The 27,849-nt window shown below is 36.9% G+C and overlaps 1 protein-coding gene and 1 long non-coding RNA gene across 17 annotated transcripts in view; one reads left to right on the forward strand and one right to left on the reverse strand.

Annotated features, from left to right (window-relative positions):
• Nucleotides 1–27,849, forward strand: part of GRM8 (glutamate metabotropic receptor 8) — an 811,767-nt gene that overhangs the window by 653,724 nt on the left and 130,194 nt on the right. The window lies entirely within an intron of this gene.
• Nucleotides 1–27,849, reverse strand: part of LOC118143799 (uncharacterized) — a 66,666-nt gene that overhangs the window by 36,550 nt on the left and 2,267 nt on the right. For both annotated transcript variants that reach the window (XR_004728241.3, XR_013523785.1), the window contains exon 2: nucleotides 16,672–16,804. This is a non-coding gene — a long non-coding RNA (uncharacterized LOC118143799). The remainder of the gene's footprint in view (nucleotides 1–16,671; nucleotides 16,805–27,849) is intronic.

Below are 27,849 nucleotides of genomic sequence, written 5' to 3' on the forward strand. Positions count from 1 at the left end.
GAGATGCAGTTTTGCATCTGCTACTAGCTGGATAAGCAATTACTGGGCATTCCATGAAAAATAGAACTTTCTCATATCCTTTAAGAGATTGTTAAGACGTAATTGGCCTTGGAAAGTTAATACCATTCTGCTACCCTTTTGGGCATATCATCCCACAGGGCAGAATTTTATTCATTTTCTGAGAATTTGTGATGACTCTGAGCATTAGTAGATGGTCTCTTTCACAATGTTTTTAAAAGTTTTTTCTAAAACTTGAAAACCTAAGGCTGAAATAACTTTCAAGATGATAGCTGTGGTTCTTGTCCAAGTCAGCATTTTCTCAAAGCCTTCCTCAGAACACTGGTTTGCAGGCTTTTAAATAGCTACTATACATGCATAAAAAGGCTTCTTGGTCAAATACATTCAGGGAATGTTAGGATAATTGTTTTCATTTTTTTTCAGGACTTCTTGGAGACTTTAATATGCTAATGTACTTTATGACTGACAGAGAAATGGGTATTGGGTATACATTTTAATAAATTATTTTAAGTATGAATTCCTTTTTATTTGAAGAATATCTATTGGACTAATGTTCCTTAAACCTACTTTGAGAAATGTTAGCTTTCACTTGAATTTTCCATCTAAGTTGAATTACATGTTTATTAACTTGTTTGATCTTTACTATAATCCTGTGAATTAGGTACTCTTAGAATGACCATTTTATAGAAAAGGAAACTATGGTTAACAAAAAGTTGCTTATTAAAGTTCATTCAGCTAGTGAAGACCTAGCTAAAATTCAGAAGTATATATATATGTCTGATGCCAATGTGCATGGTTTCAGGAACACTGACAAATGGAAATCAAGCAGAAGTTGATGACTGATTAGATATGGAGACCAGGAGAAGGTGGAGCTCATGATGATTCTTAAGTAGGCAAGAATCCAGATAAAAGATTTTAGGAAAAAAGAGAAAGCCTCAAGAAAAAGATCACATTTAAACTAGATGGATCTAGAATGTTCTAGACAAAGGACATGAAGATAGGGCATGCCAGGGGTAGAGAATGGATTGCAACAAGGCAAAAAGAGGAAGTCTTGGAGTTTTCATGAAAAACGGAGGGATTAAGAACAGAAATCATAGAAGCCCTATTTAAAAAGAAAATTTTGGAGTTCGGATTTCTACTTGGAACATGAATTTCATCCTGTAACTATTATCAGTCAGTACTCTAAGGAAATAACCTGATGCCAGCTGGACATTAGGACGATTAACTGTATTAATGTTTATAAAAAGATGGTCCTCAGAGAAAACTGTCATTTAACAGTGCTACTTGACCATTCAATTTACTAGTGAATAGACGTGTGTTTAATTTATAACTTACTGAAAAAAGTAAAAAAAAATCATTTGTTCTAACCACAAATTTTTTTCATATGGGATAAGCAAGTTTTCTTTTTACCAAATATCCTGGTTTATTCTGTAGTATTTCCTTAACATTTATCTGATCTCATTTTAAGGAATTTAGAGACCTTTTGAAGGAGATATAACATTTCAAAATTTACTTAGTAACCATTTCTGTAACATTGATTAACAGAATATTAAATAGATATCATTTGAATTAATTAGTTTTTACTAATTCCTTAAATGCCACAATTTTGCATAAGTGAATGAGTTACGAGTAGACAAATTCAGAAGACACTGGGCTGAGCTTTAGTTCAGCTGACAAATAATGGACACCCCTGGTACATTCTAGAAGAAAGACAAGTAAAATATGTTTTCCTAGAATACTGTTTCCCTTCTGATTAAAACTTTATAAAACGAGTTGGCCAATGATGGCATGTTCTACCAGCAGTAGAGCAAAGCCTACTTGTAGGTCTACTGCCTGCTATGGACTTATTCAGATGTCAGTGTTCCAGGATTGAGGCTGACTCCAACTAGCATGCTACTGCACTGAAATCTTTTCTCATATGTGAATGGAAAGTTCCTATTATATAGGAGTTCTGAGTTTATAGAACATTTTTAAAGATCAAAAGATTATTTTATGTGAAAATACTTTGAAGACTTCAAAATGTCGTAGAATTATTGGTTATTATTTATGAGGGTCATAGTTGTTTTGTATAAAGAATACCAGTCACAAAAAAAATCACATGAAAAAAAACAAAAAACAAAACTCAGCCTGTTAGAGAACTTGACATATTTTTAAGTACAAATTTCATCTGAATTGGATTTGCATACATTTAAACAGAACCAAACTTCTAATATTTTGTTTTTTCTAACTTTTGTGTCTTTTTCTTTTATTTCTTATGTTTAGTTGGGGGAGTAGAATCTTTTACCTTTACTTAGAAAAATACCATTTCATACCTACTTTAAGTAAGATAATGCCCATGAAAAAGTCTGGTACTATTACTGGCACACAGAGTAGGTTTTCAGTAAATGTGGGTTAAGTCTGAAAAATTTCCTTACAGGTTTGTTACTTGACCATTTCACCCTTGCTTCAAATGGATAAGGCCAGGATGGGAAGAGAAAAATAGGTCTTTTTAAAGTTATCTTTTGTTCTCTTTAAGTTTAATAATCATTGTCCAATAGTTAATATCTAACATAAAATAATTCTAAAATTAGAGAACTGAATTAAAGACTAAAGTTAAAAATGGTGATTTTTATGAATGTGCCTTTATACAGTCTTCAAGTAAGCTTTAATGCGTATCTTTAAAGCATATAAAAGATAGCTGCTTTTTTGTAACTGGAGCCCCTCATCCTTCTAGAGTACAGCTCCTCAGCATGGCAGCCATCTGCTGCTGCTCCCTAGTGGCTGCCCCTAAACTGCCCAGACTCTAAGTGTTGAGTGGAAGAAGAGAAAGGAACAGCTGTTCTGGAGCTTTGTGGCTGCCACTGCCCTCCTCACCACCTGGCAAATGCACAACTCAGCTGATGGAGCCAGCAGACACACTAAGCCAAGCTGTATTCCTCTCCACACTACTTGCTCCTTCCTCACAGAAACTACTAATCTCCTTCCTGCCATCTTTTAGCCTTTTCTTTTATTTCCATTTGGTCTTCAGGATGCTAAGTGGAAATGGGACAGGGAGACTGAACAATTGTACCAGAAAGGCCAAATTGTATCCTGTTTTCCATTCTACTATTTGTATTACTTTAACCAAAAAGTTCTCTAAAAATCCTTCATGTCAGAAATATATATAAATACATCATTTCATATAGCTTCCAATCAACCCATTATGATGGGTATTGCTTTTTATACATAACAGGAAAAATATGGATATGAGACTATTAAGAGTTTCTCACTTTAGTCTCATCTTTAAAAAGAAGCATCTTTGTTGCCCATAATCAGACTGATGAATGAAAGGGAGAATCAGGAATCGTTGAAATCAGTTTGATTGATTTACACTGAAAACATCAGAGAAGGAAATGAATAGATGTGGGAGATGAACAGGAGGGAATAGAGAAAGGAGCATGGGTTGGGTTTGGTGGGAGATTTTGAGAGTTATGAAAGAAGAAAGGGTCTTTGGGGCAGCTGCAAAATGAGAGGCGGGGAGAGAGAGAGAAAAAAAATGAAGACTTGAGATTGAGAGGCCTTCCATGGAGAAAGCATGCTCAAGAGGGTACAAAAAGGCTTTGAAGGAATTGTACTGGGTTACATAGAGATTTATCTTTTGGCATTGCTGAGAAATTTCAATGAATATTTAAGTTGCTTTCAAATTAGTTTTAGATGTTTAGACATTATGCTATAGTTCCATGAGGCAGCTGAGTTTTCTGTGGTTACAGTACTGGAATGTAAAATGTCACTTCTACTTTTTTTTTTTTTTTGAGTAAATCACCACCTAGGACATATATTAGGGTAGAACTTCATCATGTTTTACAGTTTTGAAATTTCACAGAAATTTGTCTTTGGTTGTCCCTGGAATATGATACCAAAGTTAAAGGGAAATTTTGTTACTACTTTGTGATGAAGAGTAGTGCTTTGGGGTAATAATCTACTATTTGGTATTGGATTACTATATGGATTACCTTTTAAAGTTAGTGTTAAATGATTACACTAAATTGAGACTTCCTGGGAAGTTTCTTTAGGTAACTGCAGATTGGAAATTAGCTTTTTCAACTTCATCTCCCAAGATAGCAACCATGTTAAGAAACAACAGACCGTTCAGGATGGAGAAAGGAGGTCTGGCCCCCATGCCTAGATTGGGTGATAACTTAAATCTCTGCTCTCCCAACTGAGGTTTTATCCTATGGTTAGATTAGAAACCACCAGCACTACTAGGAATTTAAGGAATTGATGGCCAACGTCAGAAAAATAGGACTCTGAGTTATGGATAAAGTTTCCTGCTGAAACAGGACAGCTAAGATGAGCTTTGGAGGCAATCAGGTGGGTAGTGAAATGAATGATTGCAGAGTTTGGCTTAAAGATGTTTTCCTGGAGTCAAAAGATTACACAATCTGTGCTTTTGAAGGAGACAAGAAGACTACTTCACTGACCTAGAAAAGATACAAGAGTCAACGGGGGCTGGAAGTGTAAGTCTGGTCTATGATTAGACTGATAGTGAAGAGAGGAATATCCACCTTTGCAGTCAGACTGTAGGCAATTCATACCTTGGCCTGTGAGTTCAGGATCCTCATTGACATTTTGAGGAATAGAAAATAAAAATATCAAAAAAGAGGGAAAAGAGAAAAAGAGATGAGAGTCAGTCAGTCTGAGCTTGTAGAGAATTTCTGTCTTAAAAGAAGAGGCTTAAAAGAAGAAAGAGACTTGAGGATAGTTGCAAGTATTAGAGATATTAAAAGTTGCGGGCCAGGTGCAGTGGTTTATGCCTCTAATCCTAGCACTTTGGGAGGCCAAGGTGGGTGAATCACTTCACCTCAGGAGTTTGAGATCAGACTGGGCAACATGGTGAAACCCTGTCTCTACAAAAAATACAAAAATTAGCTGGGCATGGTGGCTTGTGCATGTAGTTCCAGTTACTTGGGGGACTGAGGTTGGAGGATGACTTGAGGCCAAGAAGTAGAGCTTGCAGTGAATGGAGATCACATCATTGCATTCCAACCTGGGTGGCCGAGTAAGACCCTGTCTCAACAAACAAAACAAAAACCCCAACTCAAAACAAAACAATACAAAAAGTTGGGGAAAATGATGTTCTGTTTGCTCTGTGCTCTGAATTGAGTCTTCTTTTGCCATTTGTGAGTGACATCAATATATATTTAAAGCACTTCTCAAAATGTTGGTGAGAGTTTGGTTTTCAAATATTACATAATACTGGGTCCAGTCTACATGGTGCATTGACTTTCCAAATAGTAAACATATTTACAGATGAGGAAAGCAAAGCTCAGAGAATAGAAGGGGCATACTCATGACTCTCCAGCTGTAGCGTTTGACCAATAGTCAAGCTGTTTGCATGACACAGTGACTGACTCCATCAGCTCCATCGTGTTTCTTGTTAGTACCCATTCTGGGAGAAGAGTGGATGAGAGCTAACAATTGGGTGATGAGAGAAATATATTTGGGTTTGAGATCAAAAATTTCACTTGTAAATTAAGTTCACAAAATGAGGGACATAAATATAAGAAAAGAAAGCAAAACTCATCATAGTGCTTTAGGAAATAAATTTTGTAAGGGGTTGGCACCCCACAAATGTGAGACTATCACAGGTTTACAATTTTAAAGCTGTATGTAGGCAAGGGTAATGTTTCTGAGTTCCAGTTGACATCTGATTATTCAATTATGTTGGTCTGGTTAAATTTTTTTTTTTCTTACCTTAAGTTGGAAGATACAACTCACAGGTCAAATAGCAGATTTTATTTCATTCCCTAGAGCCGCATTCCCTAACCCTTTTGGCACCAGAAATGGTTTCATGCAAGACAGTTTTTCCATGGATGGGGTGCAAGGGAAGATGGTTTTGGGATGATTCAAGTGCATTATATTTATTGTGCACTTGATTTCTATTATTATTATTATTATTATACATTGTAATATATGATGAAATAATTATACAACTCACTATAATGTAGAATCAGTGGGAGCCCTGAGCTTTCCTGTAGCTACAGGGTCCCATCGGGGGCAGTAGGAGACAGTAACATATCATCAGGCATTAGATTCTCATAATGAGTACGTGCCCTAGGTTCCTCGCATGCTCAGTTCGCAATAGGGTTGACACTTTTATGAGAATCTGATGCCTCTGCTGATCTGATAGGCAGAACTCAGGCAGTAATGCTTGTGCTGCTCACCTCCTGCTATGCAGCCCCGTTCCTAACGGGCCACAAACCGGTACAAGTCCATGGCCTGGGGTTTGGGAACCCCTGTCCTAGAGCATCTGTTGTCTACCCTGATAGTATATGGTACCTCAAAGTTAACTGAGGGAAAAGGAATCATGACAGCCCAAACCAATTCTGAGACAAAGCTTGGAATTCAATAGGGCTGACAGAAAACTGTGAGTCATGTTATACTATCCTTGCCTAATAGAGTCAATATTCATCAGGGAACCGCTTCACAGGAAGTGCCAAGTCCAAACCTTAACAGCCAGGCCGATCAATGGTACCAGACAATAGATGTAGTCTCGGGGCTAGTCTGCAAAACAGTCTAAAAAAATTAAAAGGAGCCTGTTTCCTAAAAAAAAAAAAAAAAAAAAAAAAAAAAAAAAAAAAAAAAAAAAAAAAAAGTACACTGTACTCTGCATTTAATTTAAAAGAAAATGAGAAAGAAGACCTGGAACATTAGTTGCCTTGGGGGATTTCAGATCACAAAGCACTTGAAGACCTAACTTTATGGGAAAAAAGCAAAGTGAAAAGAGTTGGAAAACACATCTGAAGATTCAGATAGTAAGATTTCAAATATCAGTCCTGAAGATATAACTTCATCACTGACCATATAGTAGGTGGGGAAATCCATAACTCTTGAGAGATGATACTTTTACATGTAGCATTGGAATGTGTTTATGATGAATACATGGTTTTCCAGATTCATGACATTCTTTTCTAATATCCATGTTCGTGGCTGTTTACAAACTTACTTGACTACTTGCCAAGCCTGCACCCAGTCATGCAGGAACTCTCTAAAGTCATGTAAGAGCTGTAATATATTCCAGCCAAAATCAGTGGATTTGCTTATGTCCAGCAGTGATGAGGATTTTAAAGTTCTGCCAGTATCTATAGTAATGGTTGTGATGTAATGGTTTATTTATTAAACCAATAGCTATGGTTCAGTATTGAACATTGAACAAGTCTCATTGGCTGAACCCAGAAATGTGCATTTTTTTCTCCAGGGTAGGTGGCAATGGTGGCAGTGTCATTTAAAATGGTGTTTTAAGTTTTACTTCTTAATTTCTTTCAAAGTTTTTATTTTAGAAAATTGCTTTAAATCAAAAGCAAGAATGTCTGATTTCACCTCTCCAGACCTTTAGACCTCCTTAGAGAGGCAACCTTTTTTAATTGTTTGTAATATTTTTGTTGATAACTTTAAATATTATAACTCAAATTCTTAATCTACTAGGTTATTTACTGAGACTGTGATAAGAAAGGTACGAATTGAGGATGGGCAAGGTGGCTCTTGCCTGTTATCCCCGCACTTTGGGACGCCAAAGTGGACGGATCTCCTGATGTTTGAGACCAGCCTGAGCAACATGGTGAAACCCTGTCTCCACTAAAAATAAAAAATTGGGGAGGACTCAAGATGGTGCAGTGAGAACAACCCAGGATTGAAGCTCTCGGTGAATGTGCGGATAGGGTGAGTCAGGGCCACATTTCCACACGGATCTTTGTTGCCCACAGAACGGAGAAATTCCCAGGTACAAAAGAGACGCGGGACGCCAGGCAGAGGTTTTGGCTGGTGCAGCCGGCAGCCGGTGCGGCAGGCGGCCGGCGCTGTAGCGCAGTGGCGCTACACAGCGCTCCGCGCAAAGCGCACTGCTCTGGGTGCCCTGTTGAACCAGCAATCTGAGACTTGAGAGGGCTGAACTTGAGACTGAATGGGACTTGGACAGTGAGCCAGCCCAGGAGATTCCAGGAGAACAGCGTTTGGGGTAGTGCAGTGGGACAAACAAAACGGAGATTCCAAATGCTCCCGGTGGAGAGGTTCCCTTAGGGCACAGCTGAACCCAGTATGGTGCTGCTTCATGGAAGAGGGTCGTCTGCCATTACTGAGGCAATCCGCCCCTACTGAGGTACACACCCATTGCTGACGCAGCCTGCCGTTGCCGAGGCAACCTGCTACAACACAGAGACTCCGCCGCAGGGCGTAGCCCATGGCAACAGGGCGGAGACCACAGCAGAAGGGCAGAGCCTACAGCAACAGGGCGAACCTCACACCAGTAGGGCAAAGCCTCTGCAGGCAAATAGTGACTAGACTGCCTCCTAGCTGGGCAGGACAGCACAACAGACACTCACAAAGCCCCAACCCCCCCGAGATGGAGCATCTGAGAAAAAAAGGGTTTTTTTAATGAGTTCTGTTGCAGCAGAATTAAACGTAGCAGTCTAACAGCCCTGAATGAACAACAGAGCTCACAGCTCAGCACTTGAGCTCCTACAAAGTACAGACTGTCTCCTCAAGCAGCTCCCTGACCCCTCTATATCCAGAAGACTGACATTTGGCAGGCATCATTCTGGGACAAAGATAGCAGAAAAAGAAACTGGTAGCATCCCTCACTGTTCCGCAGCTGCTATAGACAAGCAGGGCCTGGAGTGGACCTCAGCGGTTGTACAGTGGAGGGGCTAGACTGGTAGAATAAAAACCAAGTAACAGAAATACTTCATCATCAACAATCTGGGCATCCACTCAGAGACCCAATTGAAAAGTCAGCAACTACACAGACGACAGGTGGATAAATCCACAAAGATGGGAAGAAACCAGCGCAAAAAGGAGGAAAACACCCGAAACCAGAACACCTCCCCTCCTACAAAGGACCAAAACTCCTCACCAGCAAGGGAACAAAGCTGGATGGAGAATGACTGTGACGAAAAGACGGAATTAGACTTCAGAAGGTGGATAATGACAAAATTTTGTGAGCTAAAAGAACATGTTTTAAATAAATGCAAAGAAACTAAGAACCTTGAAAAAAGATTTGAAAAAAGATTCAAGGAAATGATAACAAGAATGGATACCTTAGAGAGGAATATGAATGAATTAAAGGAGCTGAAAAACATAATACGAGAACTTCGCAAAGCATGCACAAGTTTCAACAGCCGAATTGACCAAGCAGAAGAAAGAATATCAGAAGTCAAAGATCAACTCAATGAAATAAAACGAGAAACCAAGATCAGAGAAAAAAGTGCAAAAAGGAATGAACAAAGTCTCCAAGAAATGTGGGACTATGTGAAGAGACCTAACCTACCTTTGATAGGTGTACCAGAATGTGACGAAGAGAATGAATTCAAGCTGGAAAATACTCTTCAGGACATTATCCAGGAAAATTTCCCTCACCTAGCAAGACAGGCCAACACTCAAATGCAGGAAATACAGAGAACACCACAAAGATATTCCGCAAGAAGAGCAACCCCAAGGCACATAATCGTCAGATTCAACAAGGTTGAAATAAAAGAGAAAATACTAAGGGCAGCCAGAGAGAAAGGTCGGGTCACCCACAAAGGGAAGCCCATCAGACTCACAGCAGATCTCTCGGCAGAAACACTACAAGCCAGAAGAGAGTGGGGGCCAATATTCAACATCCTTAAAGAAAAGAACTTTCAACCCAGAATTTCATATCCAGCCAAACTGAGCTTCGTAAGTGAAGGAAAAATAAAATCCTTTGTGAACAAGCAAGTACTCAGAGATTTTGTTACCACCAGGCCTGCTTTACAAGAGCTCCTGAAAGAGGCACTACATATAGAAAGGAACAACCAGTACCAGCCATTCCAAAATCACACTAAATGCTAAAGAGCATCAACATAATGAAGAATCTACAACAACTAATGGGCAAAACAGCCAGCTAGCATCAAAATGGCACTACCAAATTCACACATAACAATATTAACCCTAAACGTAAATGGGCTAAATGCACCAATCAAAAGACACAGACTGGCAAATTGGATAAAAATCCAAAACCCATCAGTGTGCTGTATCCAGGAAACCCATCTCACATGCAAGGATACACAAAGGCTCAAAATAAAGGGATGGAGGAAGATTTACCAAGCTAATGGAAAGCAAAAAAAAGCAGGAGTTGCAATTCTCATCTCTGATAAAATAGACTTTAAAGCAACAAAGATCAAAAGAGACAAAGAAGGTTATTACATAATGGTAAAAGGATCGATACAACAAAAAGAGCTAACGATCCTAAACATATATGGACCCAATACAGGAGCACCCAGATACATAAGGCAAGTTCTTAATGACTTACAAAGAGACTTAGACTCCCACACAATAATAATGGGAGACTTTAACACTCCACTGTCAATATTAGGCATATCAACCAGACAGGAAAATCAACAAGGATATCCAGGGCTTGAACTCAGACCTGGAGCAAGCAAACCTGATAGACATTTACAGAGCTCTCCACCCCAAATCCACAGAATATACATTCTTCTCAGCACCACATCATACCTACTCTAAAATTGACCACATAATTGGAAGGAAAGCATTCCTCAGCAAATGCAAAACAACTGAAATCATAACAAACAGTCTCTCAGACCATAGTGCAATCAAGTTAGAACTCAGAATTCAGAAACCAAGCCAGAACCTCACAGGTTCATGAAATCTGAACAACTGGCTCTTGAATGTTGACTGGATAAACAATGAAATGAAGGCAGAAATAAAGAAGTTCTTCGAAACTAATGAGAACGAAGACACAACATGCCAGAATCTCTGGGACACATTTAAAGCAGTCTCTAGAGGAAAATATATAGCAATAAGTGCCCAAATGAGGAGAATGGAGAGATCCAAAATTGACACCCTATCATCAAAATTGAAAGAGCTAGAGAAGCAAGATAAAAAAACTCAAAACCCAGAAGAAGACAAGAAATAACTAAGATCAGAGCTGAACTGAAGGAGATAGAGACATGAAAAACCCTTCAAAAAATCAATAAAGCTAAGAGCTGGTTTTTTGAAAAGATCAACAAAATGGACAAACCACTAGCCAGATTGATTAAAAAGAAAAGAGAGTACAACCAAATAGATGCAATAAAAAATGATAAAGGGGAAATCACCACAGATTCCACAGAAATTCAAACCATCATCAGAGAATATTACAAACAACTATATGCACATAAACTAGTAAACCTGGAAGAAATGGATAAATTCCTGGACTCCTGTGTCCTCCCAAGCCTAAACCAGGAGGAAGCTGAAACTATGAATAGACCAATAACAAGGACAGAAGTCGAGGCAGCAATTAAGAGCCTACCACACAAAAAAAGCCCAGGTCCAGATGGGTTCACAGCCGAATTCTACCAGACACACAAAGAGGAGCTGGTACCATTCCTTCTGAAACTATTCCAAATAATCCAAAAAGAGGTAATACTTCCCAATTCAGTTTATGAGACCAGTATCATCCTGATACCAAAACCTCCAGAGACTCAACAAGAAAAGAAAACTTCAGGCCAATATCCATGACGAACATAGACGCAAAAATCTTCAATAAAATATTGGCAAGCCGATTGCAATAGCAAATCAAAAAACTTATCCATCATGATCAAGTAGGATTCATCCCGGGGATGCAAGTCTGGTTCAACATACGAAAGTCTATAAACGTAATTCACCACATAAACAGAACCAAAAACAAAAACCACATGATTATCTCAATTGACGCAGAGAAGGCATTTGACAAAATTCAACAGCCCTTTATGCTAAAAACCCTCAATAAACTCGGTATCGATGGCACGTATCTCAAAGTAATAAAAGCTATTTATAACAAACCAACAGCCAATATCATACTGAATGGGCAAAAACTGGAAGCATTCCCTTTAAAATCTGGCACTAGACAAGGATGCCCTCTTTCACCACTCCTATTCAATATAGTACTGGAAGTTCTAGCCAGAGCAATCAGGCAAGAAAAAGAAATAAAGGGTATTCAAATAGGAAAGGAGGAAGGCAACTTGTCTCTATTTGCAGACGACATGATAGTATATCTAGAAGACCCCATTGTCTCAGCCCAAAAACTCCTGAAACTGATAAGCAACTTCAGCAAAGTCTCAGGATATAAAATCAATGTGCAAAAATCACAAGCATTCCTCTACACCAATAACAGACTTAAAGAAAGGCAAATCAAGAATGAACTGCCATTCACAATTGCTACAAAAAGAATAAAATACCTAGGAATACAACTCACAAGGAACGTAAGGGACCTCTTCAAGGAGAACTACAAACCACTGCTCAATGAAATCAGAGAGGACACAAACAGATGGAGAAACATTCCATGTTCATGGTTAGGAAGAATTAATATCGTGAAAATGGCTATACTGCCCAAAGTAATTTACAGAATCAATGCTATTTTCATCAAGGTACCATTGACTTTCTTCACAGAACTGGAAAAAACCACCATGAACTTCATATGGAACCAAAAGAGAGCCTGCATAGCCGAGTCAATTCTAAGCAAAAAGAACACAGCGGGGGGCATCACACTACCGGATTTCAAACTATACTACAAGGCTACAGTAATCAAAACCGCATGGTACTAGTACCAAAACAGAAACATAGACCAATGGAACAAAAAAGAGGCATCGGAGGCACACAACATATCTACAACCATACAATCTTTGATAAACCTGACAAAAACAAGCAATGGGGAAAGGATTCCCTGTTTAACAAATGGTGTTGGGAAAACTGGCTAGCCATGTGCAGAAAGCAGAAACTGGACCCCTTCCTGACACCTTACACTAAAATTAACTCCAGATGGATTAAAGACTTACACATAAGACCTGGCACGTTAAAAACTTTAGAAGGAAATCTAGGCAAAACCATCCAGGACATAGGAGTAGGCAAGGACTTCATGAACAAAACACCAAAAGCATTGGCAACAAAAGCCAAAATAGACAAATGGGACCTAATGAAACTCCGCAGCTTCTGCACAGCAAAAGAAACAGTCTCTAGTGTGAATCGGCAACCAACAGCATGGGAAAAAATGTTTGCAGTTTACCCATCTGACAAAGGGCTGATATCCCGAATTTACAAAGAACTCAAACAGATTTACAGGAAAAAAACAAACAAGCCCATTCAAAAGTGGGCAAAGGATATGAACAGATACTTTACAAAAGAAGACATATATGAGGCCAACAATCATATGAAAAAATGCTCATCGTCACTGGTCATCAGAGAGATGCAAATCAAAACCACATTGAGATACCATCTCACGCCAGTTAGAATGACGATCATTAAAAAATCTGGAGACAACAGATGCTGGAGAGGATGTGGAGAAAAAGGAACACTTTTACACTGTTGGTGGGAGTGTAAATTAGTCCAACCATTGTGGAAGACAGTGTGGCGATTCCTCAAGGCCTTAGAAATAGAAATTCCACTTGTCCCAGCAATCCCATTACTGGGTATATATCCAAAGGACTATAAATCATTCTACTATAAGGACACACGCACATGAATGTTCATAGCAGCACTGTTTACAATAGCAAATACCTGGAATCAACCCAAATGCCCATTGATGATAGACTGGATTGGGAAAATGTGGCACATATACACCGTGGAATATTATGCAGCAATCAAAAATGATGAGTTTGTGTCGTTTCTAGGGACATGGATGAATCTGGAGAACATCATTCTCAGCAAACTGACACAAGAAGAGAAAATGAAATACCACATATTCTCACTCATAGGCGGGTGATGAAAAATGGGAACACATGGACACAGGGAGGGGCGTACTAAACACTGGGGTCTATTGGGGGTAAAGGGGGAGGGCCAGCGGGAGGGGGAGCTGGGGAGGGATAGCCTGGGGAGAAATGCCAAATGTGGGTGAAGGGGAGAAAGGAAGCAAAACACACTGCCATGTGTGTACCTATTCAACTCTCTTGCATGTTCTGCACGTGTACCCCAAAACCTAAAATGCAATAAAAAAAATAAAAATAAAAATAAAAAAATTGGCCATGCATGGTAGCACACTGCCTGTAGTCTCAGCTACTTGAGAGACTAAGGAAGGAGAATCACTTGAATCTGGGAGGTAGATGTTGCAGTGAACCGAGATCATGCCACTGAATTCTAGACTGTGCGATAGAGTGAGACTCTGTCTCAAATAAATAAATAAATAAATAAAAACAAAAGTGAAATAAAAATAAAGAAAGGTAAAGATTTGTTCACTTTTGCTATCTTTCATATTCTCTTCCCTCCCCCAAGGCTTGCTTTATATATTGAGATTCTGATTTTTCTTCTAGTAAATTTTGTGACCCCAGAAAAGTATACTTAGTCCTCTATTTTTGGTTACAGCTTTTTGACATATATCTTGACTCCCTGTTTCATTTAAGAAATATTAAAATATATATACTTTGCTCTGCTGATTCTTCTTATGTATACAACCTATTTTTTTTGTTTGTTTTAAGCTGCATTTTCACATTATCTCATTGTCAGTACTGACATTCTATCCTGTAAGAATAATAAAGTTTTCTTTTTCTTTGTTCCTGGGTTGACTCTAAAAGGAGAAAACAAACATTTACATTATTAGGACTATGTAAACATTGTTTACAGTCTAAGACTCCATTTCCCACTTCAAAAGATCTGGCTCCATAAACCTGATGCCATTTACAGGAGGATGTTGCTGGCATCAAGGACACCTGTATTCTCTTCTCTTATATTCAATCTATTCCTTAAGGTTCTAATGCATTTTTACTTGTTTTATATTTAGATTTAAACAATTTTAATATTGTTTCCAATCATCAGTCTTTTAGTTTTTCTTGCGCCATTTGTGGTTATGCATTCTCTCTCTTTCTCTGTCTTCATTATCTTTATGGGTCTTCATTCAGCCCTCTTAGGGATGTCCCTTTTGTACCTCTGTGTCTCCCTGTTTCCAGCTTTGCTGGTTGCTTCTTTGCCACACAACTGCCCTCTTGTGAATTCCTTTCTCTTCCCTTCTGGGATGGAATATCACTTCACGGATTCCAAGTTTTCCTACTTCTTAGTTTCATTCTGCATGTTTGGAGTGCATCCTAAAATAAATCCCCAGCGTAGCGTACAAGGGAAGGAAACGATCTCAGAAAATGTCTTACAAATAGCTTTATTCTGGCTTCCATTTAAATTGATAATTTTGTTGGATTTGGAAACAATAATAGAAAAATTTTCATCAGAACTTTAAAGGTATTACTTTGTTATTTTTAGTATCTAGTACTGTCAATAAGAAATCAAAGACCTTTGTAAGAAGCTAGGGGTGAGTTGGCATCCTCCAGCATTCCCTGTACAGAGCAGCCAGTGGGTGCTGTCATGTGAACATTGATGTCTTTCGGCATTGGAATATTTCTTTGTATTATTTTATAGATACTGTTCCATAAAAAATCTTTCTCTGGTCTTTATTTTTTGGAATTCTGTTAACTAAATATATACTGTGGGATGAACCTTGATCTTGCTAACACTGTCTCTTGTATTTATGTTTTTGCTTTATGGATTATACATGTTTTATTTTTCTTCTCAGCCTTTTATTTCAGCAGTTATATGATTAATCTCTGATAGTAACATTTTTTATCCTCTATGTTTGTATGTATGGCTGTATTTTCCTCTTTAATCTCTATATTACTTATAATTTTTGAAAGTTTCTTTTCATTCTTTGGAATACTTCAGTTTCTTCCAAGACCAGAGAATTTCAGTTTATCTTCTGGCCTCTCCTTCTGTGTGGTGATACATGATTTAAGACATTCCTGGGGCTGGCACAGTAGCTCACACCTGTAATCCCAAAACTTTGGGAGGCCGAAGCCAATGGATCACCTGAGGTCGGGAGTTCGAGACCAGGCTGACCAACGTGGAGAAACCCTGTCTCTATTAAAAATACAAAATCAGCCGGGCATGGTGGTGCATACCTGTAATTCCAGCTACTTGGGAGGCTGAGGCAAGAGAATCACTTGAACCTGGGAGGCAGAGGTTGCAATGAGCTGAGATCACACCATTGCACTCCAGCCTGGGTGACAGGGCAAGACTCTGTCTCCAAAAAAAAAAGACATTCCTGGATAGTTGGAAATGTTTTCCTCTGCTGCTATAAAAAGAAATGACTATTTACTATTTTTGCCCTGGACTTCTGATCTGTAGGGGAGGTCACGTGAGGAACTCAGACTCTATGCAGATCAAAGGAGAGTGGGAAATACCTATTGGCAGGCAAAGAGGATATTTGTTCTTATTATGGGAAGGGCCAGCATGCATACTATTCCAGAATTTTGTTCATTTTCTTAAAGAAGAGCCCTCCGGTGTCTTGTCCAGGGGTAAATACCAGTTAAGTGGGATTGTCTCCCATCCTTGTCCTTGGTTGATATATAGATCATCAATGGCTCTGTAGTTAGACTCTTTATTTTCAGTGGAGTATTTAATCTCATTTGAATCTCACAAAATCAAAATTACTTGCTATATCTGTGTGCTGTATCTCCATAGGATTCCATTTGGGAAAATGGATTGTAATTGAAGCTGTCTTGCAGTATTTTCAGTTTGTGAAGTTATGACTTATTTTTACCTATCAACCTATGGACTTCTTTACATGTATGGCATTTATTAAAAAATTCTTGTGTTTGTTAGTAATGATTTCCTTTCCATTTTGTATAATTACATGGTCTCTAATGACTTTATTCTCTCTTGTATACTTACACTTTGCTGGAGAAGGGCTCTGGAATGATGAACAGCAAGTCATGAAACAGGTCCCCATCCTAGGCCAGCTGTGTCAGTGTGGTTTGAAAGTAGCCTCATATAATGTTGCCTCATTTGTGAAGATGGTAGTTGCCTGTTGGTTATTCAGATAATTTGATTTAGAAAAAAAAAGTGACAAACATCACAGAAATGATATTTGAATATAATCACAACTCATTCTGCTGACATTCTCATCGTATGTTCTGAAAAGCCAAAGTTTGGGAATTTCAGCTTTTTGGGGTATTTATGAATGAATATGTGAATCAACTAAACACCTGTTTTCAGAGAGAGTCTTCGATTGTGGTTTTGCTCCTCCTCATATCTGGCTTTCCTAAGCTGGAGTAGCCAGCGGAAGTGTCATGGTAATTCTTATGGACAGGGTTAGTGGGGGGAGTGTCAGACAATGCTCCTGAAATTTTTAATAGCTTTATACTTTAGTGTCAGTGGTATACAGGTAAGGGAAGATATTTTTCAAGAGCTCTTCAACCTTCCAATAAATGGGTAGTAGGAGTAGTGCTAAATTATTCATTGTTAACAACTTATAAAAACCTCTTTAGAGACTTCTAGTCCTTGTTAGTGGGCGGATTGCTGCCTAGGAGTTCAGGAGATATTTTGAATTTCTGATTTCTAGTTTATTTTATATTCATACAATGAAGTAGGCTATTGCAGCTGGAGTGGCTTAAGGCTTTGAGCCCTAAAGTTATAATTTAAGATGTATCCTACCTGACAGATGTCTAGGACTTCATGCCCACTGATGCAAGGATTTTTCATACAACACAATTCTATACCATCTCCCAGTGGGGAAGTACAGGTGAACCTAAATTACATATGAAATTACTGAAGGCCAGAAAATATGAATATGTAATATAGAGAGTGGGCATAGGGTAAAGTATTGGTGGGAAATAAACAAGTTGAGAAGGAACTAGCTAGGGAAAAGAAAAAGGCAATAGACAACAAAAGAAAATATTGAGTTAGTTTGGGAACCAAGGAAATCAGAAAACTTGATGTAATCTGGAGACAGGGAAAAGTTACATTGAAAATCAGAATGTTCTGGTCATGAAATCCAAGTGGATAAACAATAGGCTCACAATTCAGGTGACTATGGAGAAAGGAAATTATATATTACAGGGATACGTTGTTCTTCAAGCCATGGTTGATAACTCTAAGCATTTTTAAGGACTGGAGTAAGAAGGATAATGTCTAAGAATTATATTGTTTAGATCTGAAAAACTGGCAGACCTAGGATTAACTTGCGTGCTTGTAATTTGCCTTTCTGTATTCAGCTTAGAGTCCTAACAACTTGTAGCTGATAATAGATTTCCTTTCTACGTGGATGAGACTGCATTTTTAGATAATTTATATTGCTGTCTGGATATGGGAGAAGACACACTTTACCACACATTGCTGGGAGAAACCACTTGGCCCCTTTTATTGTCGCGGCAAAATTGATGAACAGATCCTACAGAAAGCTTCCTCCCTGAGTTCTCCACGTGGTCTCATTCCAATTTTAGTGACAATGTGCTAACACTTCTAGAGAAGTACTGGTGTGTCACTATTTTGAAGGGCAGCTCTGATGTGGACACAAAGTGTCCTTTTTTTCCTGTGGTAGAATACAATTAAAAATAAAATTCACCTTCAGCACTTTTGTTTCCTTTTGAAGAAGTTCAGTATATCTTGGAGGAACAAAAATTTGGGTACATGGAGCCTGTCATGGTCATTAAATACCCAGGTTGGAAAGTATCTCTGTGCAAACAATAGTTACGTGGCACTTTTGCCAGATTCATTTGAAGGAACAAATTAGAGAAACATTTTTTGGCAGCTTCATTTTAAGGAACAAATTACAGAAACATTGGCTTGTGACTATGTTATGTAAAATACAAAACAAAAGAAGAGTAAGAAACTACCCCGTCTTTAGATGGCCCACTGATTTGAGAGGAGAAACAAAATTTTTCTTGTTAAATAGTTGTGGATCTTTTGTGTGTTCGCTGGAGCAGCTAAACTTTGGGGCAGAAATTGAAAGAAAACAATTTGAAGAAGTGTAATAGAGTGGAATTTTGAAAAGTCTTCAGAGTATGGGGCTGAATCATTGTTATTTAGTAGGTAATTGGCAAAGGAGTTGTTCTTCTCTGGTTTATTTATTCAGGATTACATATCCTGATTTGTTTTTTCTTTTTGATTTTCCTTGCAATAGTATCAACCTTGATAGTGATTTTATAGTTGCTCAGTATGTTTCATCTTGGCTGGATCCCAAATCCCTTTGAAATGATTTCCAATTTATTAAAGGGCTACAAACAATTGTCACAATACTGAAGCCACTAGATAGGCTCTAGCAGAATCCCTTGTTTTAATTTTGAGATTATAAAAATCTTAGAATCATTCAATTTATTTTGTAATGATCAATATTTTTAAATTTTAGTGTGGTCATTTATAACTAAAATGAAGGAAAACATTATAAATTTTTGTGATAATTTTCATCAGTTTAATGATCTGCATATAAATTTAGGAATAATCATTTACTTCCAAGTTTGTCATTTTAAAAATCTTCTCAATTCCCAGTTATACGAAGTTTAATTAATAGTCTGCAGAGGTGTGTGTGTGTGTGTGTGAGAGAGAGAGAGAGAGAGAGAGAGAGAGAGAGAGAGAGAGAGAGAGAAACTCCACAGTTTTCTTAGAAAAATGTAAACCAGACACCCAGATGTTTTGTGTGCTAATCAGTTAACCCTAACTAGCTTGGTTTTAAAGACTTACATCAGTTCTGAATTACGTATGTTAATAGAGCTTTAAAATTAAAAAGTAATGACTTATGTGGAAATATTTTAGTTTTGGAATATATATTTTTCTTTCTGTTAGCATAACTATGGATATATTTGATATTTTGAATGTTTACTTTAAACAGAGTAATGAATTCATGTTGGAAAGGTCTAGTCAAGAGGAGGCATGTATGCACTTTTGAAGTTTCCTTCCTTCTTTGTCTCATTACCTCTGTTGTGTTTTTCATTCCAATTTTGAGACCCTAACTAAAACTAATGTAAAACAGTTTTCTTTTTATAATTTTAACTAGTTTACCAAATAATTTTAATTTATTGAAGGTATAAACAGAACATTATTTGTTATTTTCTTGTCCTGTAGAAGAGTTGAATGCAGATTCCATAGCTTTCTGATAATTTTTGGCTATTAAAATTAATTCACCATCATTTAGGACAGCAATCCTCATATCCTAACTAAATCTTACCCATTACATCCTCCAGTGTAAACTAGAGCTATTATTTTGTCCAATCAAAGTAGGAGTGAGGGCTCTTGGGCAAGGATTATGGTGTGTCCAGGGTTGGTATTCTCTTTCTGAATATAACATCGTATTTTTGTCTCTCTATAGCTAGTTGGGAGCAAGGAGAATTTATACGTGAGACCAAATTCTTCTTACCTAACTGGAGGCTTATCAGTAAGGGGAACTATCTCTTCATCTTTTTACACAAGAGAGCTAACTCCTTTACCACTAAAAGTCTACACAATTTAAAAAATTATCGTATTATAATTAAAAACACTCAACACGAAATCTACCCTCTTAACAAATTTTTAGGTGCACAATGCATTATTGTTGACTATAGCTACAATGTTGTCTAGTAGGTCTCTAGAGCTTATTCATCTTGCTCAATTGAAACTTTATGAATGTTGATAAATAATTTCTTATTTACTCCTGCCCCTGTTCCTGGTAACATCCATCCCACTCTTATTCTATGAATTTGATTATTATATGATTCCACTCATGTAAGTGGTAACCACCATTTTAAACTCATGTCTATGAGACCAACTTCTTTAGATGTCACATATGAGTGAGATAATGCAGTCTTTGTCTTTCTGTGACTGGCTTATTTCCTTTAGCTAATATCCTTAAGGTTTGTTCATGTTGTCACATATTGCAGAATTTCTTTCTTTTAAAAAATAAAATAATATTTCATGCTATTTATGCATCTCATTTTGTTTTCATCTGTCAATAAACATTTAGGTTGTTTCCACAGCTTGGCTATTGTGAACAGTGCTGCAGTGAAAATAGGAACGCTTTTATCTCTATTATCCCTTTGAGATCCTGACTTCAATTCTTTTGGATAAATACCCAGAAGGGAGACTGCTGAATCACAGGGTAGTTATATTTTAACTTTTTGAGGAGCCTCCATGCTGTATTCCATAGCCACTACACGATTCCTCATTTCCACCAACAGTGTGCAAGGGTTCCAATTTCTCCATATTCTTGCCAACATTGGTTGCTGTTTTTTTTTTTCTTAATAACAGTCATTCTGACAGGTGTGAGGTAATACCGGATTGTGATTTTGATTTGCATTTTCCTGATGACTAGTCATGTTGAGCATTTGTTCTCATAGCTGTTGGCCATTTGTAGATCTTCTTTGGATAAATGTCTATTAAACTATTCTGCCTATTTTTTAAATTGAGTTGGTTTTTCTGCTATTGAGTTGTAGAAGTTTCTTACCAATTTTGAAGACTAACTCATTCTCAGATATATAGCTAGCGAGTATGTTTTCTGATTTCAAAGATTGTCATTTTACTGCTTTCTTTGCTGTGCTGAAGCTTTTTAGTTGATGTAGTGCCACTTGCTTATTTTTGTTTTCTTTGCAGTGCTTTGGATGTCAAATTCATCAAGTCATTGCCTAGATGAATGTCATCAAGATTTTCTCCTATGTTTCTTTTCTAGCAATATTATAATTTCAGGTCCTATATTTAGTTATTTAATCCATTTTGATTTGATTTTTGTGTATGGCAATAATGACAGTGCCAGTTTTATTCTTTTTTTTTTTTTTAAGGAAAGAAAAAAAGAGGAGTGAAGGAGAGGAAGAAAGAGGAAGAAAAAGAGGGAGAGAGAACAGAAATGTTGCTTTATTCTAAAAAATGGGTATTAATAATGGCCAATCAATATTTCATTTAGACCTATGAGTAGGTGTGATGTGGTATTGACAAAAATGTATATTTTGTGTATTTAAAGTGGAGATCTCTATAAATATTTATTGTTTAGTTTACTTGTTCCAGATCTGAGTTTGAGTCCTGGATATCCTTATTAATTTTCTGTCTCATGGAGTCTAAGTCTCTATGTATCTGGGTGTTAGAATCGTTAGCTCTTATTGTTGCATTGATCCTTTTACCACTGTATCTTTGTTGCTTTAAAATCTGTTTTATCAGATGTAAGAATTGCAACTCCTGCTTTTTATTTATTTATTTATTTTTGCTCTCCATTTGATTGGTAAATCTTTCTCCATACCTTTGTTTTGAGTCTTGTGTATCCTTGCATGTGAAATGAGTCTGGATGCAGCATACCATTAAGTTTTGGTTGTATCTTTTGATTGGGGGATTTAGTCGATTTAAATTTAGGGTTACTGCCATTTGATGTTAACTGGCTGTTTTATCCATTCATTGATGTAAATTCTTCTTTATGTTGATGCTCTTTACTTTTTGGTATATTTTTTAAAAGGCTAATACTGGTGGTTTCTTTCTATGCGTAATGCTTCTTTCAGAAGCTCTTGTAAAGCAGGCCTGGTGGTAATAAAATCTCTGAGTACTTGCTTGTTCATAAAAGATTTTATTTTTCCTTCAGTTGTGAAGCTAAGTTTGGCTGGATATGAAATTCTGGGCTGAAAGTTCTGTTCTTTAAGGATGTTGAATATTGGCCCCCACTCTCTTCTGGCTTGTAGAGTTTCTGCTGAGAGATCTGCAAGTCTGATAGGCTTCCTTTTGTGGGTAACCTGACCTTTCTCTTTGGCTGCCCTTAATATTTTCTCCTTCGTTTCAACCCTGGTGAATCTTAATAGTTATGTGCCTTGGGGTTGCTCTTCTTGAGGAATATCTTTGTGGTGTTCTCTGTATTACCTGGGGTTGAATATTGTCCTGCTTTGCTAGGTTAGGAAAGTTAGTTTTCCTAACACTATTTGTTGAAAAGACTGTCCTTTCCACATTGTTTATTTTTGGCATCCTCACTGAAGATGAGTGATAAAATATTCATAGATTTATTTCTAGAGTCTCTATTCTGTTCTATTCATTTATGTGTCTGTATTTATACCAGTACCATATTGTTTTGATTTCTGTAGTTTTGTAATGTATTTTGAAATCAGAAAGGGAGATGCCTCCAGCTTTGTTCTTGCTCAAAATTGCTTTGCTATTTGGGATCTTTTATAGTTTAATATAAATCTTAGGATTTATTTCTGCTTTTTGTATCATTTAACTCTATTGAATTTGTCTGTTTTAACAGTTTTTTTTTTTTTAAATTGAGTCTTTAGAATTCTATGCATAAGATGATGTCATCGGCAAACAGGGAAAATTTTGCTTCCTCCCAATTTGGATGCCTTTTACTTTCTTTTCTTGTCTAATTGCTCTGGCTAGGACTTACATTACTGCATTGAATAGAAGTGCTAAGAGTAGGCATCCTTGCCTTTGTCCTGATCTTTCAACTTTTCACAGTTGAATATGATGTCACCTGTAGGCTTTTCATATGTAGTCTTTATTATGTTGAGGTATTTTCTTTCTAGTAATAGTTTGTTTTGTTTTTATATGGAAATGTTGTTGAATTTCATCAAATGCCTTTTCTGCTTCTATTTGGATGATTATGGAATTTTTATCATTTATTCTGTTAATGATTGATTTTCATATGTTGCCATCCTAGCATCCCAGGAATAAATCCCACTTGGCCATGATGTATGGTCCTTTTAATGTGCTATTGGATTTGATTTGCTGGTATTTTGTTGAGAATTTTGCTTCTATACTCATCAGGAATATTGACTCGTAGCTTTCTGTTCCTTTGTTGTATTTGGCTTTGGTATGAGGGTAATGCTGGCCTCAAAAAATTAGTTTGGAAGTGTTCTCTCTTCTTCAGTTTTTTTGGAATAGTTTGAGAAGGGTTGGCATTTACATCTTTGAATGTTTGGTGTAATTCAGCAGTTAAGCCATCTGGTCCTGCACTTTTCTTTGTAGGGACATTTTTTATTACTGGTTGAATCTACACTCTAATTATAGGTATGTTCAGACTTTATATTTCTTAATGGCTCAGTCTTGGTACGTTGTTTTTTTCTAGTGATTCTTTTCATTTCTTTTAGATTATCCAGTTTATCCAAGTATAATTACTTTTAGCAATCTCTTATGATTCATTTTATTTCATTGGCATCAGGTTTAATGGGGAAATATCTTTGATTTCACTCTGGTTCAGTCTGGTTCCATATACTGGTGACCGTGGCTGACAGGTGGTTTCCAAATCAGTAGTGTGCTTTGTTTTCTTGAGTTGAGTTCAGCTTCAACTAGCATTCTTCTTTGATGAGGAGCTTTTCAAAAAATAGCAGGCCTATCATCCCTTGGCCCTTGCTATTGAACAAACTCCCAATTAAAACACTTTTACTAAGAAAGATGTCTCATTGCTCAGTGGCTGCTGGCAAAAACTAGAGCACCTGCCCATCATCTGACTTTCATTTCTTTTTCACATGGAGGTGGGACCACCCAAATGGCTAAATTCTCTTCCTCATCTCCAAAGAATCCTAGTAGCCATCTTCTTGCCCTAAACATAACTATAACCATCACCCTAACTTTTTGCCTTGAACCAGATGAATCTCCATTATAATTTTTATACCACTCGTTCAGACTTCTCCAGCCTTTAAAAATTTCTAGCAAAAAGCCCTTTCTCTGTTGATACACACTTTCACACATGTGAGAAATAAAGAAATTTCAACCATCAAGAAGTTCTAAAATAAACTATCTCACCATCCTTCTCTGTACTGGTAGTCTCAAGTGTACCTGTAGGTTCTGCTGCTCAGCGAATATCCACCTAGAATATCTTTTTATGCAGCAACCAGTAGTCTCCACAAGTGCTTCAGATGGAGAACCGTCCTTCTGAGGAAAAGAGCCAAAGCCTCTCCCCTAAACATGGCTTTTTCCTGGAGGCTGATAAGCCTCAGATTGATGCGGTTGAGCCCTTCCTTCTCAGTTTCCACATATATAGATGAGATTTAAGAGTAAGGGTGGATGGGAACTTGCTTAAGTAGGGCTGACTCTGGAGTGTCTTGGTTGGCCTTCAGGGTTGCTCTCTGAGAATGTAAAGTAAAGGTCGTTTTTGGAAAGCTCTTCTGAGACCTTTGAGCTTTAGGATTTACCTGGAGTTCTGGGTAAAGGAAAAGTCCCATTCAACATTCTGTTACACTACAAGTTCTTTGTATTTACACTGTTGGTGTGAGAAATAATGAATATTGTTGGTTAAATATGCTTTTAAAAAACAGGTCAAACAGGAGTTTCAATTATAAAAGAGAACTTAAGAAGAATGGTTCAAAATATCAAGAATGTAAAATTACTATTGATGCCATAAATCACTGAAGGTAGAATGTTATGCTTGTGTATTGTACAAGGCCAGATGCCTTACTAAGTGCAATGTAACAAGGGGAAGCTCACATAAGTGCTAAGAGGCATGAGATTGCTACATTCATTGAAAGGGGCTTCTAAGCTTTCAAACATCATATCCGCATATTGTACAATGGGCTGCACTAAAACAGCTTGGATAACATTTGTTATAATAACTAGTTAACTATATATTTCTTTAGTAAATCTTTGTTTTAGTCATCTTTTTTGACATTTAGAGCTTGTTTATTTAAAACATTTGCTTATTTTAAAGATAAATTACACCTGAATTCCATTTTTAAATTTAGATTCTTAAATTATATTCCACATTGAAACTTCTTGTTTGTTTACATTAACTGAGCGTTTCTTCAACAATAAACACTTAGTACTGCATTTCCTTGAATGGATGAACCTCAGTGTAATATACATTCTTGATACCAAGATACCCTTGTCAATTGAGACTCGAAAACTTATTGGGAAGCCAACCAGCCATTCTGTTACCCATACTAAGCAGTTTGGAACAAATTGGGAGTGTGTACCTTCCTTTTATCACAGAAAATTACGAGGTCTTGGTGATGCCTTTGATGCAAGTAAATCTTTTGTCGTTTGTTGTTTATCTAGAGTTTTCCCCAAATACTCCTACATAAAGCTTTGGACAGCAAGACACTTTATCTCTCTCAAATTTAGCTCACTGTTTTTAATGACCCATCCAACTTGGCAGTTTATGGTTTTATCATGCATAAATTTTTGCATTTATCCTCTGAATTACATTTTCAGATATCAGGGCAATGAGATATAACATTTTGTAAGACCAAATCAATTAGGTATTGATGAATTTTAAAAGAAAATGCCCTGTATTCACATACCCATCTTAAAATCAAAGAAATGAATAAATAAAAACTTTAAAGTAAATAAAATGAAAGATAATTCATGTTTAAATGAGGGAGAATCTATAGATATTGCTGTTGAACAGGACATTGTGTCATCATTTTAGTAATAATATGGTATAGCATCCTGAATTGTTTATCTTCTACTTTTGTAGCTGTTTTTCTAAGAAAGCCTAAGACAGAAGGTGCCAATAATGGCAGTTAGGGTTAACCTGGGTGTAATAAAGTTTTGAGGAGGAATATGTATTTCAGTGTCTGGACAGCTAGTAGGATTAGTAGACCATGTAGTGTGTCTGTCACAAGGAAGTAAAGTTGATTAAGCAAGTCTTAGATAAAAGATCTAATTTTTAGTATTGAACTTCAAATTTTTACAATAAGTTCAAATTAAAGAGAGGATTGAAAAAGCTCATATGATTTCATAGGCTGCTATAATGAAATTACTTACAGGATTATCATTTATAGGTATATTTTATTAGGGTTACTATTTAGCCAACTTGATAAATATGCATTTTATTCATTTCTATTGAATAGCAATACTGTTCTCATCCCATTCCTAAATGTCATCAACCTCAGACTTGTTTAATTCTGTCTTGAAATTGGAATGCTAGTACTTCAAAATGGTATTTATAGAATTATTGCAGTGCTGCTTTATAGAATTTTGGGTCTTCTTGGAAAAACCTGTTATAGAAAATAATGTATTTATTATATAAGATCTCGCTATTTACCATGCTGCGTTCCCGTACAAAAAGAATGAATTTTGACGAGTAAATCTTATCTGTGGTATTAGTTTGCTTTGGTATTTTGCTGGTTCATTTCATCTCTGTGCAGAGATTTTTATTTATTTATTCACTCATTTATAGATAACAATAGAAGGCTGACTAAAAGCATGCCCCCCTGCTGCTTGAAATCTCAAAATATAAACAAACATCTTTCTAGAATTTCTGAACCAGGAATACAGCAATTTGTATATAATTTTCTCTATTCTTTTCTGCATTTCCATTAAATAGATCAATGTTATTCATAGGTTTTATAAACCATATGCAATATTAGCAATAAGTTATAATTAGAAATCTTTCTATTAACTTGACTTCCAGTTAAAAAACCAATGACTTATATAATCACTGATACAGACTAAAAATTATGTGAATTTGAAAACGGCACTGCCCGACATTTTAATATTCTGTCATCTAAAATAGAAAATCAGTCATGCCTTTAAAAAATAAAGTGAAGCCAGCGTAGATCGTCAAGTGTGGCTGCTGATATGTAAGTACAGCTTAGCCTTCTGCTCAACAATGCAGCTTTCAGTCTTTAGGTTAGATTTCAAGTGGCAATGCATTTGTCACTCCAGCTTTCTCAGATCATAAAATGATCATGTCTGTTGACACAATTACTGATGCTGCTATTCAACACTGGAGAGTGATTGAAGAGAATTTCAAAGAGAAAATGTAATATATCCAGATGCAAATAGAGACATGGGTGACTTTCAGAGGCAGTAAACTCACTACTCTTACATTGAGCCTACAAAACAGAAAAAAAATAAGATTGAGATTTTCATTTTCAGTTCCGATTTAACATAATAGTTTATATTCATACCAGGTGGGTTCCTGTAAGTTCCAATTTATACTCAAAAACACAGGTGGAAGGACTTACAGAATCAATTGAGCATTTTTTAGTTCTGATTCTAAACACACTGTCCACCACTTTTGTCCTAGTATAAGTTGTTAAGCCATCTCAAAGCTGCTTTAGAAGGAACTGTAGCACAAGACAATGTGATCCATTCAAGAATTACCCAGCACAACAGTAATTGAGATGAGGTCGAATCTCTTTGTTAAAATTGAAGAACACTAACAGCTTACCAACTAGTATCAAAATTACCAGT

The sequence above is a fragment of the Callithrix jacchus genome, chromosome 11, assembly GCF_049354715.1.
Source record: "Callithrix jacchus isolate 240 chromosome 11, calJac240_pri, whole genome shotgun sequence".
NCBI lineage: Eukaryota > Metazoa > Chordata > Mammalia > Primates > Cebidae > Callithrix > Callithrix jacchus.